Source organism: Alligator sinensis, unplaced genomic scaffold (genome assembly GCF_000455745.1).
Source record: "Alligator sinensis unplaced genomic scaffold, ASM45574v1 scaffold211_1, whole genome shotgun sequence".
Lineage (NCBI taxonomy): Eukaryota > Metazoa > Chordata > Crocodylia > Alligatoridae > Alligator > Alligator sinensis.
This window is the reverse complement of record NW_005842024.1, coordinates 338,735-348,202: the sequence shown is the minus strand read 5'-3', so window position 1 is coordinate 348,202 and position 9,468 is coordinate 338,735. Positions and strand designations below refer to the sequence as shown.

Below are 9,468 nucleotides of genomic sequence, written 5' to 3'. Positions count from 1 at the left end.
CGCCCCGGGCCATGGCTCCATGGTGACAGGGGGAGGTTTTGGAGGCAGTGGCCGTCACCACCATAATGGGCCTCCAGGTAAGCGGCAGTGCTGCGTGCACACACAAGCCCCGCCCCCCCTCCCACCCTGCGTATAGTTGAATTCACGTAAGTTAAATGCGCGTATGATGTGACTGAACTGTATCTATTAAATATTATTTCATATTAATATTAGAGTAGTGGTCAGGAACCCTTATCAAGGTCTGGATTGAGGTATGCTAAATACTCAACAAACATAAAAGGAGATGTGCTCCATGGGTCAAACCTGCCAAAATGTGTAAAAGGCTTTCTCAAGGTGAGAATCCTTCCCTCTATGTGCTTTGCTCCAGATACACCATAGAAAATTGGAACAACTTCAGTCAGATTTAAGACTAATAATGCTCTTATTACCACATTGGCACAGAAAAAAATGGTTATTTGTGGTGTTATGGGGCAGCTGTTATTGGAGGGGCAATGTATACTTGAAGGACAGACTGGTTCTATAATGGCAATAGGTTTTTATACTGATTTGTAATGACAACATTCATTTTAGGGAGCTCACAGCTAGATGCAAGCTTTGCTTAGCACTGGACTTCAACATTATTATTGTTCAGGCACTGAGAAAAATAGGCTTTTCTTGGTATGGGTAATACTTATTAACTATTATTATAGTGATGATTTTGGTAATGCTAGCATTTGTTGATTACATCATTGGTTACATACATAAGCTATATTTATACATTTCCAGATATTGCAATAAAAACACAAATTAGTATATGAAAGACCCGAAACTGCACCATTATTTTCTTATGTTAAAGTAAAATATCAAATCCCCAATATTTATTATACACCCAACCTCTCTTTATCTGTCTAAGCTGCTATTGATATTTCTGGAGGTGGGATGTCAATTAGGAAATGAGTATGCAAAGGGATGTACTTTCTATGTTCAAGAAAATACATTCTTTTTTACAGGCATAATTTGCATTGTAATATTCCCAGAGTACATGTTAATTAAAAATTTACATATTTGCAAATATGCAGGTACATACACCTTTGCAACCAACTGCATGGCACACGATCTCATTTAACTGAAAACTACCATTTATGGGGCATTAATGATTATGAAAATGCAGAGAAAATTGTTTTGTGATTAGCTTTTATGTGCTCTTCAGTACATTAAGTTTATTGCAGTTTAAATGAGACAGATCTTAATCCCAGAACTAATAAACATACAAGTTATGGACACGTAGGAGTCCCTGCATGAAAAGCAAATCAGCCAGCCATATGTAATTTCCTGTAATTTTAAACAAACTGCTGGGTGAATTAATGCCTTGTGCCATTTGTCAACTTCAAAACCATAATGAAAACATAGGGATAGGAATGAAGTCAATGAGTTATACTGGTGCAAGTTGTTCAAGTGAGAGCTGTACTTGATCCAGTGGTGCCAATTTTCAACATTAATCAAAATGGAGGACACTCTATGTTAAGTGTACATGATGTGTGTAGAATTAAAAAATGCCTATTAATTATTTAATATTAAATCTTTTAAGTATGCACCAGGCACAATTAGTATATGTTATAGATATTATGTCAGAAGAAAATTATAATTGATGTTGATTGATCTGTTCCAATCCATAATAATCTATAAGCATTTATTAAAATAACTAGCTGGTATTAATTCACCCTTTATAAACATTTTATACTTTTATACACATGTGACATGGCAGGAGGCATGATTGTGAGATTGTGCGTTAGATCTGGAGCTCCCCCTACACCAGCAAGAAGGGAGCTCCTGCAGCTGGAAGCCCCCTCAACTGAGGGGCTCCCAGCTGTGGGGGGTGCCCCACACATCACCACAGCTGGAAGACACAGCTGCCATGATCCCCCAGCCCTGACAGTCTCCCAACCTGCAGGACTCCATGCACCCCAGGGACTGGGAGATTGCAGCCACGCCCCTCATCCAATATAGGGCTGGTGAGACCCAGGGTCAGCAGCTGCTAGGGCTGAGAGTCCCCTCCGTTAAGGGACTCCCAGCCCCAGCTGGGCATTGTGCACCCCTGTGGCTGGGAGCCCAGTCAGTTGACAGGGCTCCCAGCCATAGGGGAGACCCTGCTACATGTGCAAATTAAAGCTGGATACCAAATAGCTATAAAGTTGGCACGTTTTCCAGGTCCAACTTACTAGTTGGCTGGAGCTTTTTATGGTATGATAGCTACTTTGCATGTGTAGCTGGTTTCAGGGAATTGCAGAATTAACCAACTAATTGCTCAATACCTGTAAGATGTAGAGGGGGCCTACATCTCAGAAATTCTTGTATATATTTTAATATTGAAAGGTAAGAGAAATAGTGAAAGACTTTATAATACAGTACTGACAATTATTCTGTCCTCCATCATGGGATTAGAGACTCCTAGATACAAAAGAATAGGCTTGATTAGCATGTGGGTAGATACCATTCTTCTCTAACTATGCTGTTCTATATCAGTGGTTCCCAACCTTTTTTGTACCAGGACCCATTTTTAAACATCAATGACTAGCCCCAACCCAGTGATCCTCACTGCTGACCCCCCCCCAGCTCCCCAGTGTGTGGGGCAGTGAGTGGGTGTGTGGGACAGGGAGTATGGGAGGGAGGGATGGGGGGGCACCAAGCAGACCCAAGCAGCCTGTCACAGGGTGGAATTCTTTTAGCTTGCAATGGAAAGGCTATGGTTTCCCATGTTTTCCTCCTTTAAAGTAGAATCCATTTTTAAAATTTGTTCAAGACCCTTTCATATATTTTTGTGACCCACTTTTGGGTCACAGCTTACAGGTTGAGAAATGCTATTCTATATCGCAACTAATTATCAGACAATCCAACCAGAATAGAACTGGAAAGCAGCTAGCTTAAATCAGACAGAGTTGGAACAGTAATACTTCCGGCCTGAGATCCTAGGAAGAGAACTGTAAACAAAACAGAATGTATCATTACACCCCTTTATAAATCCATGGGACATCCACACTTTGAATATTGTACCCAGTTTTGGTCTCAACACCTCATAAAGAATATAGAAGAACCATAGAAGGTACAGAGAAGGGCAACATGGAGGATTAGTGTTTAAGGAGTGGCTTCTATATGAGGAGAGGATACACAGGCTAGGCCTATTCAGTTTAAAAAGGATGCTTGAGAGGTGACATGATGAGGGTTTATAAAATACTAAATGGTTACAAGAAAAGAAATAAGAACACAAATACAAGAACTAGGGGTCATAAAATGGAACTAGTAGGTAGTAAGTTTAAAACTAAAAAAAGAAAGTTACTCTTCACAGGATGCATCTACACATAAAGCAATAGACAATGGTGCTTATCATACTGGAGTTTATTGCTCCCAGGTGCTATGTTTACACATGCGCCCATCACATTGACCAGGTTGGGGGCTAGCCTGCCAGCCCAGGGCTGCTCCAACCTGGCTCAATGTGCTACAGAGGGGCTGGCTAGGGCATGAGGGTCTTCCATTGTGGGACTAGCTGGCAGGTGGGTCCCACACTGAATCACCCCCTACCCCAGCCAGCCACATCAGCTTCTATATGTGCATTGCTGCAGAGTAAAAAACTCTACAGCAGGGTAGTACTTGTTAATTAGTTTACTCCAGTCTAAAAGGGCTGCACATGTAGACACATGGCATCTTCTGTGGAGCTAGTCTACTCCCCAGTAAACAGCTCATGTAAACGTTTAATTACATGCCCACACAGCATGTAATTGAAGTATGGAAGATGCTGCATTGCTACAAGATGCTATGGAAGCTGATCATTTAACCAGATTCAAGAAGAGAATATCAGTAGCTGTTGAGCAAAGGAGACACTATTGAAGAACCTGGAAAGCTAAATTAATTCTAAGGATAGCTAAGGATAGTAGTAGAATTCCTCTAAGAATTAATTTAGTCAGATGATGCCAACATAGGCCCAAATTAGACCTGTCCATCGTGCAACATGTCTGAGGAATAAGAAAAAGCAAGAATTTCTCCACGTAAGGTTTTGTTTTGTTTTTTAATTGTTTTCTGGCTTGAGGAGGTAATAGAGTTTGTCCCACTCATAACACCAGAGATGAATGTTTTCAAACCCTGGCAAACCCCAAGGGTATGTGTTCTGGACACTTATCCTTCTATTTCTGTTCTTTTTTTTTTATTTCAGTAGGAGAAAAGGATCAAAAGGTCAAAGATATTAACTCAATCCTGTCACTGTAAAATACAAAAGTTTCAAACTTTTGAGTAAAGAAAATTGCTATGGCAAACAATTGACATAAAAAAAACATTTTTACTTTTTATTAAAAATACAGGAAAAGAAGGAAAAACAGGGTACTAACATGTAAATATTATATAAGGTTTTATTTTAACAACATCCACTTTAGTTTTATAAAGTTTTTGTAAGGAAAAACATTCTGTGTGACAGTCTCTTAGATGGCTGAAGATGGAATCAATAGTTCTTATTGGGGAAAAGAGAAAAACACAGCTGGAGCTGTTGTTGCTGCTATAGTTAAACTCTAATCCAGCTTCGTAGAGAGAAATACAAAAAAAGAAAATAATAGCAAAGACAGAATAGAAAATGAAGCTTTTTATGGACTCTGAGAACTCACTACTGGGAAAGACAAGCACAGCACACACATTTATGAGCCACTCTAAGGATGGACAAACTTGTACTACTGTCAAACTGTTTAAGACAGTGCCTTTTTGGTAACAGGCTCAGAGTAGTAATGCAAAGGGGTTTTTGCCACCAAAGCCAGAAGAATCAAACAGAAGGCAAACAGAAAGGAAAGAGAAAAAATATTTTGAGTAAAGGAAAAGGTATGTGAGAGGAGTGAGATCAGGAACATAGAAGTCTCATGTTCCAGGTGACGTTCTGGACTTATCTAGAGGTGGCCAATATCATCAGGGCCTGTCCCTCTGGCTTTCAGAGCCCTGGCACACAGTATACTTAAGATGCAATTAACCAGTTGGTGTATGCTCCACCAACTGCAGAGGCTTCCTCAGCCTGGGTTTTTAAACCCGAAAGCTTCCTAAATTTTTTTCCAACTATTTAAGTTGGTCTAATAAAAGATATTAGATTCACCCAAAGAACGTTGTCTGCTTATGTCCTTAGACCAGGGGTGGGCAAAATGCAGCTCGGGGGCTGAATGTGGCCCACCAGGCCATTCTATCCCGCCTGTGGGGCCCTTAAAAATTTTTGAAAATTAACATTTATCAGCCCTGGGCTGCCTGTCATGCGACCCATGATGGCTTGCCAAAACTCAGTAAGTTCCCCTCTGCCCAAAATAATTGTCTGCCACTGCCTTAGACCAACATGGCTACAACCTACACCCCTTCCTTCAATTGATGCACACCAGAGTATTATTTGCCCTGCTGGCTACAGCGTTGCACAGCCAGCTCATATTCATCCTGTGGTCTATTATTATCCCCAGGTCCCTTACATTCATGGTGTTGGACAGTTTGGCATCGCCAAGCCTGTAGGTGTGTACAGGGTTGTTTGTCCCCAGGTGGAGCACTTCACATTTCTCAATGTTCAAGTTCATCTGGTTCAAATGTGCCCAAACTGCTAGACTGTCTAGATCTGCCTGTATCTGTAGCCTATCTTCAAGCGTGACCACGCTTCTCCATAACTTGGTGCCATCCACAAACTTGGCCAGTGAGCATTTCACCCCTACGTTCAAATTGCTGATAAAGATGTTGAAAAGCACTGGACCAAGCACGGACCCCTGAGGGACACCAATGGCCACTTCTTGTCAGGACAACATAGATCCATTCATTAGGACTCTCTGGGTCCTACCCCGCAGCCAGCTTTGTACCCACTTAACTGTTTCGAAGTTAAGCCCACAATCCTCCAATTTTCTCATGAAAACATCATGGCATACCAGATCAAAGGCTTTTTGGAAGTCAAGGTATACAATGCCAACCTCCTTTCTCTTATCGAGGTGGTGAGTTACCTGATTGTAAAAGGAGATGAGGTTGGTAAGACAAGGCCTGTCCATGACGAAGCCATGCTGGCTATTGTTCAGAATCCTACCTTCTGCAAGCCTATTGCACGTAGACACCATAATTAATTTTCCAGGATTTTCCCTCGGATAGAAGTTAGGCTAATTAGCCAGTAGTTACCCAGGTCCTCCCTCTGCCCCTTCTTGAAGATGGGCACAACACTGGCCCTCTTCCAGTCCTCAGGAACTTCCCCAGAGTGCCATGCGCTTTGGAAGAGTTTCTCCAGGGATTCCATGATCAATATGGCTAGCTCCTTCAGCACTCTCAGATGGAGTTCATCTGGTCTTGCTGACTCTATATGTCTAATTTTTTTATTGGTCACACACAAGTTCTACAGCAATAGTAGGAAGGTGGTAATTCCTGCCCTGCTCATTCTGTACCCTATCTGGCATGATTTTCTCCTTGGTCCCATGAAATACTGAAGCAAAGTAGTCATTCAGGAGTTCAGTTTTCTCCTGAGTCCCCATAACCAGCTGTCCTGAGTTGTTTGCTAACATGGCCTCATTTCTCGAAGAGCAAGTCTGGCTAACTAATTTCTGTTTCCCACACTTCTCTCATTTACCAAACATAAGATCAGTAAAGTATTGAAATAATATAATAATGATATAATAATATAGGGTGGGTTTCAGTTTAGCAGAATCCAACACACTATGAAAAAAGAATCCAGGCCTTAGTTACCATATATATTGGCAGAGAGACATAGTTAGCAGTGTTAGTCTGAAGTCAATTCAGAGGCAAAGTAGATTTGCACATTATAGACTAACCAAAGTGTAGGTTATGTAAACACTATATACGTGTAGCACAAGCTTTTGTGAGCTTCAGCTCACAAAAGCTCGCACTATATGCATTTGTGTGCGTGTGTATATATGGGGGCTTGGCCAGCCCTGGCAGCAACCTAAAGCAAACCCCCTATTTGCTTCAGGCTGCCAGGGTTGGCGATGCCCTCCGTTCCTTGAGTGGCAAGCGGGGCAAAATCTCTGATGGGGGCTGCTGTGCCCCTGCCTGGCAAAACCCAACTAGGGTTTGTGCCTGTAGGATGAGGGGTGGAGTGGGGGAATTAAATCCCCTCCATCTCTCTGTTTGCTTCAGGTTGCTGCTGAGGCTGGCCACATCCTCCACCACTCAAGGGATTTGGGGGGGTGGGGAATGCCTGACAAGCTGCTACACACCCAGGCAGACCCTGGATGGAGTCCCCAGTGGGAGAGAGGGTAGGAGAAGTGGGGCATAAACCTCCTCCCTGCCCCTTTCGCCTTTGGGGGCCATGTCAGTGTCTGGCCATGTCCCCTGCCGTTGCTCCAGCTAGACAGCAGAGGAGTGGGGCCAGCCCTGCTCTCTGAGGCAGACAGCACAGCCCAATCCAGGGCTGCAAAGCATGCTGGGAGTCTCTGATTTAACTTAAACCAGGAAGGGTTCTGGGCTAGAAGTTCCATAAACTGGTTTGAGCCAAATCAGTTAAGTCTGATACTGCATTCAACCAGGTTTATCTTAAACCAATTTCAGACATTTTGAAATGGCTTATGTGCACTGAATTTCTGTTCTGTTACAATTTTAAACCAGTTTCTGATCACTTAAACCAGTCTGTGTGTAACTTCTGTCCCTAGCCCAAAAGAATAGGTTAGTATCTAAAAATGAATAAAGCATTCTTGTAGTCTGACTTGAGTGGGTTAACAGGCATCTAAATTGTTCCTATAATTAAGACTAGCAATGAAAGACTGGAGCTATAAAAAGCATTGACATATGTTGTCTTTGTGGATATATAGAGGGAGGAGATGTATATAAAATTATGGTGTATGTACTTCAACTATTCATAAAACATTTGAGAACACCAAAGAGGAAAAACATAGGGTTCAAATACAAATATGAGTGAAGGATTTCAGCAATCAGTGGTACATCTGACATACAATAAGCTAGCTGTCCACTGGATTCAATATGCAGCTTATAATGGAAAAAAAAATGCATAGCTTATAAAACAGCAACATGTGGGAGCTATCATAATTTAGAGCTCTGGAGAGGAAAAGCTTGAGTTGTGATAAAAATTTAATAAGACCCAGTTCTATAACTCAGAAAATTAAGGCAAAACCACTGGGATGTGCTGCATAAAACACAGAAGGAGATAAGAAAATATTGTTCTTGATAGGCTGGTTTTGAGATTCTGTCTCAGTCTCCATGTTGGGGTAATTTTAAATAGATTGGCCACTAATCAGTTCGGCACACAGTAAGGAACAAAATTGATGTTTCCCTAAAATATTAGTAAAATCTTTGAGCAATTGGACAACAAACTCCTTAGCTGTTTAAAGTAAAAATTCATGTTTATGATACAAAAATAACAGTGAGAGCTTTGAACCTTGTTAATAAGCAACCTACTCACAGTAAAGTCAGTTTAGGAAACAGATGGATAAATGAAATTAAACATTCCACATTAATTTAAAAGTTACCATTTATTTTAAGAACAAAATTAAAATTTTAAAACAAAAAAAGGCCATTTTCAATAGCATAGGTCAAAACTGAAATCTTTGTGAATTAAGATTATACAAATGGTTTTCTTATCATTCTGATTTTTATTTTGCATCTGCCCTATTAAAATACTTATCCTCTTACTCAGTAAGTAGGCCTAGAATGTGCACTGCATGCCACAGACTAGATGCTCAGTAGACCCATGTGTATAATAACTTTGAAGTGATAATGATCACCCATGATGGAAATATTAAGATATTTATGCACCTAAGATAATAAATTTGATGCCATCTAGACCCATGGCAGATGTTAAAATAATAATATAACTGAGATCTGAGGAATTTTACGCCCCATCCCAAAAATCACATGTCCTGCCACACCAAATATCAACACATGCAATGTTTAGGATGGGGCATACAATTCCTCAAGCCCCTACAGCATGACTGATGAGGCCACACTAGGCCCCAGGTCTGCCTTCTGCCCGATTCCCAGAGATCAGGCTTGGGGAAGCCTCCAGACCTAAGACTGTCCACGGACAGTAATGACAATCAGCTGATTGTCAGCATCACTAAGGACAGCCTAGAGTCTGAAATGTAATATATACATATTAAATTTAAGGCACCGTAAAAACCACCCACAAAGATGTTCCATGTTATATATAACACCACAAATTGGCTGAACATGTTGCAATTTAGGGTATGATTAACATGTTAATCATGCCATAAATGTAATGTTTGCCAAAGTCTTTGTAGACTCTTTAGTGGACTTCTATGCAGAAAATATTTTTTATACAACATATCTTAAAACTGTTCTCCAAACATTGAAAAACAAACAAGTTACAGATCATATGCTAAAATACAGAGCCTGCTCCTACTAGAGGGAAAAGATATCTTATCATTGACTCCAGACACTTTTAAAGCTAGAAGATGGAAACTCCAGAAGAACGCACAACTGCCTCAGGGAAGATAACTGTTACAAGTCAGCATGAATTCTAGG

The 9,468-nt window shown here is 41.0% G+C and overlaps 1 protein-coding gene across 4 annotated transcripts in view; it reads right to left on the bottom strand.

Annotated features, from left to right (window-relative positions):
- GPM6A (glycoprotein M6A) overlaps positions 1–9,468 on the bottom strand; it is a 405,720-nt gene that overhangs the window by 121,607 nt on the left and 274,645 nt on the right. The gene's annotated exons all lie outside the window — the stretch shown is intronic.